Genomic DNA, 7465 nt, shown 5'->3' on the forward strand with positions numbered 1-7465 from the left:
ATAAGAGGTAATATTAAATACCCATAAATTATGTCTCAAACTTTTCATATATCACAGGATGCAATCCATCCTCCTATTCCCTCAAGCTCACATCCTGGACATTTCATTATCTCTCACTTCCTCTATCCAATCTATTTTCAAATCCTGTTGATTTGTTATATAAATCCTATTATCTTGAAGATGATTCATTCTTTCCTCTGAAACACTAACTACTCAGATTCTGACCCTCATCATCTCATGCCTAGACTATTGTATTAGTCCTCTAGTGACTTGGCTTGCCCTAAGTCTCTCTGTATCCCAATCCACCATCCTTTCAGCTGTCAAATTGATTTTCTGAAAGCACAGATCTGATCTGTCATCCCTTCCTTTCCCACATCCCTCATTCAGTAAACTCCAGTGGTTCTCTATTGATTTTTTTTGTTTTTTTGTAAGGCAGTGGGGTTAAGTGACTTGCCTAAGGTCACAGAGTCTATTGATTTCTCAATATCTTACCTTTTGATTTGTATGTCTTGCATTTAGCAGAGTACTTTACACAGAGTAAATGTTTAATTACTTTATATATATCAATATATATATATTGTTTTCTTGATTCTGCTTACTTCACTTTGCATCAATCCATTTAAGTTTTTTTCATGTTTCTCTTCATTGTATTTATTGTTTTTTTGGTAAGTAACATTCTATCACACCCAGGCACCATATTTACCTTGTTTAACCATTCCTAATAACCTAATCAACGGACAGTTGCTTCTTCTCTTTTTCTTCCTCTGTCCACCAAATTCCTTGCCACCACAAAAAATATTTATCCATATCCTCCTACAGTGGGATATACAAAGGTCCCCCAAACAAGAAGTTCAATCTGATTCTGAAAAAAGAGACTGGGGAGTTCCATATTGTTTAGATAAGTATTTTTTTTTACTTTTAAAAACTTTTTTATTTAAGGCAATGGGGTTAAATGACTTGCCCAAGGTCATACAGCTAGGCAATTATTAAGTGTCTGAGGCTGGATTTGAACTCAGGTACTCCTGACTCTAGGGTTGGTACTCTATCCTCTGTGCCACCTAGCCTCCCAATTAGATAAGTATTTAATAATCAAGGTGAGAAATTCATAGTGGGACAATCTGGGGTGGTGGCTAGACAACATACTGGAATTTCTAAAGATACCCCCCCCCCCCGTGGTAATTATAGAAATCAGACAAAGGGAGAAGGAGTTATAGAGTATGCTGGCTGATTTTTTTGGGGTAGTATTTTTGGGTTTGATCTGCTCATCACTGGGTTCTGATCCCAGACACCTGAGTGCCACATTAATTCTGTTTTGACTGGAGTTCCAGGATATGCAAGGCCTTATATTGGTCACAGTTGTCATGCCCCAATTTGTGTATTTTCTTTTGGCATACATTAATCTTGGTTCACATTATTCGTTACTTTAATCCATAGGGATTTCATATTGTGATGATGATGATGATGATGATGATGATGATGATGATGATGATGACTGTCATTGATAGAAACTTTTGCTAGGAAACCCATGCTATTTATGATCTTTGCTGCTAAACAGCTTTGCTAGGAAAACCCACATCATGGCTTTCATTGCTTAAGGAATTTACATTATTTATGACTTTTACAGTTTAAGGGATACACATCATGACTATCTCCAATAGGGACCCTATACTATATATAAGAACAATCATACATTAAGTTTTTTCATTCCCTATCATATTTCTCTTCCCTATTTAGAAACGCAGCCATTCCCCCATTTAACTAGAACTTCACATCATTTTCCCTCTCCCTGTTTCCTGTCACTTGCTCTTTGCCTTCTTTGAGACTTATTATCCCTTCTTACCTTTGTAATTTCTCAAGTAACTATTCCTGTTCTGACTTCCCTTTCGTTCTCAAACTTTCAACCAATAATTAGCCATTTCAATTCCACACTATCTTCTCCCCTTTTTATTCCTTTGCCCTCTTGTCAAATCTCCATTGTGGACTATTATTATTACCAACCTGCCTCCTCTGCTCCTTCTGAGCTTCTGAATGAAGATAGAGAGGATCTCACAATCATTTTGATTGGATACATTATAAATATCAAGTCAAGTCCTTCACAGATATCATCATTACAAGATTACTACTATTGTGCATCCTTGTTCTTCTCAGTTCACTTTGCAGTTCATATAGCTCTTGTCATGTTTTTCCCAAAACCTCCTCATCATTTTTTTTTTTTAGGTTTGTGCAAGGCAATGGGGTTAAGTGGCTTGCCCAAGGCCACACAGCTAGGTAATTATTATTAAGTGTCTGAGGCTGGATTTGAACTCAGGTACTCCTGACTCCAGGGCTGGTGCTCTATCCACTGCGCCACCTAGCCGCCCCATCCTCATCATTTCTTATAGCACATTAGTACTCCATCATAACCATATGCTATACTTTACAAGTCATTCTCTAATTGGTGAGTAGCTCCTTAATTTTCAATACTTTGTGACCACAAAAGGAGCTGATAAAAACATTTTTGTACGTATAGATCATTTTCCTTTTTTCTTAATCTTTTTTGTTAAACCTAGTAGCTGTATTGCTGGGACAAAGGGTATATATAAATTTATAGCCCTTTGGGCATAATTTCAAATTGTTCTTCAGAATTCTTGGACCAGTTCACTACTTCACCAAAAATTCATTAATGTGCATTATATTCTGACATTACCTTCAGAACATGTCATTTCTTTTTTTTTTAATATTTTATTTGAGTTTTGAGTGTTACAATTTTTCTCCCTATCTTACTCCCCCCCCACAGAAAGCAATCTGTCAGTCTTTATTTTGTTTCCAAGTTGTACATTGATTCATATTGAGTATGATGAGAGAGAAATCACATCCTTAAGGAAGAAACAAAAAGTATAAGAGATAACAAGATCAGACAATAAGATGTCTGTTTTTTTTCTAAATTAAAGGGAATAGTCCTTGAAATTTTTTCAAACTCCACGGCTCTTTATCTGGACACAGATGGTATTCTCCATTGCAGACAGCCCAAAATTGTCTCTGGTTGTTGCACTGATGGAATGAGCAAGGTCGTCAAGGTTGAACATCGCCCCCCATGTTGCTGTTAGGGTGTACAATGTTTTTCTGGTTCTGCTCATCTCACTCAGCATCAGTTCATGCAAATCCCTCCAGGCTTCCCTGGATTACCATCCCTCCTGGTTTCTAATAGAACAATAGTGTTCCATGACATACATACACCACAGTTTGTTAAGCCATTCCCCAGTTGAAGGACATTTACTTGATTTCAAATTCTTTGCCACCACAAGTAGGGCTGCTATGAATATTTTTGTACAAGTGATGTTTTTACCCTTTTTCATCATCTCTTCAGGTTATAAATACTACAGTAGTGGTATTGCTGGATCTAAGGGTATGCTCATTTTTGTTGCCCTTGGACATAAGAACTTGCCATTTCTTATAAGTGTGAGATGGTACCTGAGTTTTAAAATTTGCACTTAAAGATTTTTTTCATATGATATAGATAGTTTTGAATGACTGTAATCTTCAAAAATTTGATTCACTTCTCTACATATTTGTGACATGAAACCTTTATCAGAAAAATTTGTCATAAATTTTTTTTGTATTGCTTCATTGTCTAGGGAATCTTTTTAGCAAAATGTAGTTTTTCTGATCATCTTTTTTATTATATCTATTTATGATTTTTTTTGGTTTGAGATCATGACTATCCTTGTCTTTTTAACCTTATTGTATGAGACACACATTACCTTGTGGGTGTCTTTCTGTTTCAAGTGTGTCTCTTATAAGCAACATATTGTTGAATTCTAGTTTCTAATCCCTTCTGCTATCTACTTTCATTTCATGAGTGAACTTACCCCATTCGCATGTATTTTTCCCTTCAACTCATTTTTCTTCTGTTTATTCTTCTTTTTCTTTTTTTATCCTTTCCCCCCTCAAACCTTTTAACCACTGTCTTCCTTAATCTGTTTTCCCTTTTACCATAGTTAATCCCATGGAAGATTGATGAGGTAACCTAAAGAGAATCTAGGATGAACCTTGAGGAATATTCACAGTTATGAAGTGTGTTGTAGATAATAAGCCAGCAGAAGAGAATGAAGAGTAGAAAGAATGTAAATGAACCAAGAGAATAAAGTATCACAAAAAATCAGAGCAGAGAGAGAAGAGGGTTGTCAACAGTATTTTATAAAGTAGATAGTTCTAGAAGAAGGAGTGAGGTATAGCCATGACCTCTTCTCTACTCTGACCATTGTCCTTTCTATGCTGGACCCAGTTGTAACTGATTCTATCACTTGGCCTTTGATCCTAGGTGCTCACACACGAACCAGTCTGTAAGCAGGTTGCAAAATCTCCCAACAAACTTGGACTGAACCCTTATCCAATGACATTTCTCTGTCCTTGTTTGCAAAGGGGATGTATGCTAATAAGTCAAAATCAGAGTCATTTTGAAACCAGTGCTGGTGATCTTAGGGACTGGCACGTAGGCCAGAAGGACAAGATTTCCTAACGTGTGAATGGATAGAGCAGCATGGGAAGCTATAGAGATTGTAAACTGGGAATCATATCTCTGGTCCTCATTCTGCTGGTCCTTGTCGATGTAATGAAGAAAAGCCAAATGGAGATGGAGACCAGAAGGAACTGTAACAATGTCTTGGTACTGGGGAGTGAAGTGGGTTCAAGAATCCTAAGTTAGAGGAACTTACAAGGAACAGGAATCATAGGAGAGGTCTGGGCAAATAGCAATTTCTCACAGCCCAAAATTTTAGGCTAGAGCTATCTTTGCACAAAGTCATTGACTTCTAGCCCAAAGAATTGCCTACCTCTGTCCCAGTTCTCCATATCTCTCTGTCTCTCTTTTTCCTCTTCTCTCATATCTTCCCTCCTTGAATTCTTTCATTTCCCTCACCTTTCTATATTTTCCTTTTCCTGTCTCTCACTTCCTTATCTCTCTGCTCCCCCTTCCTTGTCTGTCCCTCATCTGTTTTTTTCTTCTCTGTTTCTCTTCCCCCTCCCTAATGTCCTCTTCCTTGAATCTGCTCCTCCCCATCTCTCTGCCATCTTACTAATTTTTGCCTTTCTGTTTTCATCACTCAGTCTCATTCCCCTTATCTCTCTTTCTTTCCTCCACTTATCCTTATCTGAGCTTGCTTTACCTCCCTGTGTCCTCACTTTTGCCTTTTTTTCTCCTTTCCAGGCTCCCTATCTCCCTGCGGCCCCTTGCTTCCATGCCTTCCTTTCCAATTAAGAGCAGCTGTGAAACTGGAAGCTAGCCCCAGAAAGGACTGGGGAATGTGAGGGCAAAGGGAGCTATTTCTTGGACCGCATCCATTCCCACATCTTTTCCTTCCCTTTAGAGAGACCTGAACAAGAACCTGACATCCCAGAGGAACTTGTTGCTCAATAAGCTGCAGGAGCTGAAGGGTAAGAGACCCATGTGTGGGAGGAGAACTTGGAGAGGCTCCCCCCTTTTTCCCACCACACTGCGGGGGGTCTCAGGACCCATACTGAAAAATTTTAGGGATTGAATCTGGGAGGCAGAGAGGGAGGGAAGTACAGACTGACTCCCCCAAGCCCCTAGTCCCAGATTTTCCAGCAAGATTGATACGTACCCCTGGACCCTAATTCTAGACTGAGAGTAGAAATGATCATAGGTTTTAGAGTTGGAAAGGGATCGTAGAAAACATCTATTCTAGAGATCTTAATCATTGGGTCCAAAAATTGTTTATTTTTAATATTTGAATAACTATTTTAATGAAATTGGGTTCCTTTGAAATCCTTTGGATTTTTATTCTATGCATTTTAACACATCCTTTCCTGGCTTTCATCAGACTGATGGCCAAAGGTAGGGACAATACAAGCAAGACTAAGAATTCCAAGTCTGATCTGATCTCCTCATTTTGTCTATGAGGAAGCAGAGATCAGAGAGGTAAAGGACTTTGCCCAAAGTTGCCCAGGTATGAAGTAGCTAGGCATAGTGGTCATGAAGGATCCTAACTCAGTCTCCTTGACTCCAAGCCTGACTATTTCCCACTATGACATGTGGCTTCCCCAGAGACCCAGATATCTGTATGAGCTCTGCCACCATGTGCCGCATAAATCTGTCTAGTGAGGCAACTGCACCTGATGAGCTCTAAGGTCCCCTGCAGGTCTTAAGGAAAAGTTCATATTTCCTTCCCTTCTCTGGGCCTGATGGGCAGTCACAGGGAATCTTAATTTCTTTCTCTAGAATTCCTAAGAAGGGAACTTCTGGGGAGTGGACTTGCAAATGGAGCAGATTCAGGCACTGGGGATGAAAGTTTGAAGGTCCAAGAAGCTTTGGGGGCCTTTCCCATGGCACCAAATTGGTGGGGATGAGGTGAAGTTCTCATTAACTTCCATTTCTCACTTCTTTCCTGGACCAGGAGAAAATTTGGATTTTTCTGAGAAACTTAGGAATGCTGAGGCAGCCCTGCAGATGGAGAGGTCAGTACTAGCCCAATGCTGTCCCTAGTGACTTTCTTCAGTGGAGACTTCTTGTGGATTAGTGACTCAGAATTCTCTAGAATTATTCTTGGGTTAGGTGACTTCTAGGGACAGGGTCATCCTAGCTTCTAAGGAACACATTTATTTCTAGATGGAGTTGCCAAGAATCTTCTATACTCCTGGGGGGGGGGTATGTGATAGAGATATGGGAAGAGTGAGGATTGATTTCCTGTTTTGTGGCTGAATTAGGACAAATGCACAAACCCCAGGATAGCCTCTCTCTGCCTCCATGTCCTCCTGCCCCACCAAATCAGAGTTTTAGCTATAAGATCTATATATCAGAAAGGGAAATCTATCCCCGAAGTTTATCCATACAGACCTGGAACTCATGTACAAGGGACTCTAGAGGCTTTGCATGAAATAGATCCTCATTCTGTTCCTAACTTGTCATGAGCCCTTGGGCAGTACACTTCTCTTGACTTTGTTTCTAGTTCTTTCTAAGTTTTATGTTCTGTGATTTGTTGTTCCAAGGTTCTTCCCATATTTTCTGGGCTGAGGTTGCCTTCAGCTCTTCAGCTCTGATAGTCTCTCTTTTAATGTCCTCCTCAGCCTAAACAATCTGAATTCTGAAGATCACATTACATGAACCTTTTCATCTTCAAATACATCTGAATGCCCCTTATGTTTAAAGTCTCATTCTAAGTGCCAGGACAGTTTCTGGGATTAAAGAAAGGCAATTTTTGTTCTGATAAAACTTGTAGTCTAATAAGGAAAATGTTACACTAAAGTAAGAAACATTTGGGAATATTTTTTGCCTTGGGATAAGGGGAATTCTCTATACTTTCGGGTTGTCTATCACGCTCACTGTCCAAAGGGAGCTTACGGTTAGCAAAACTCCAAAGGGCATGAACAGAATAAAATGTGATTGGGAAATGTTTAACAAAGTAAAAATGCAACACAAATAACATTAATTTTATAAGTCAATGTGCAGCCCAGAGGGATTTTTTTTGGT

The sequence above is a fragment of the Macrotis lagotis genome, chromosome X (genome assembly GCF_037893015.1).
Source record: "Macrotis lagotis isolate mMagLag1 chromosome X, bilby.v1.9.chrom.fasta, whole genome shotgun sequence".
Taxonomy (NCBI): domain Eukaryota; kingdom Metazoa; phylum Chordata; class Mammalia; order Peramelemorphia; family Peramelidae; genus Macrotis; species Macrotis lagotis.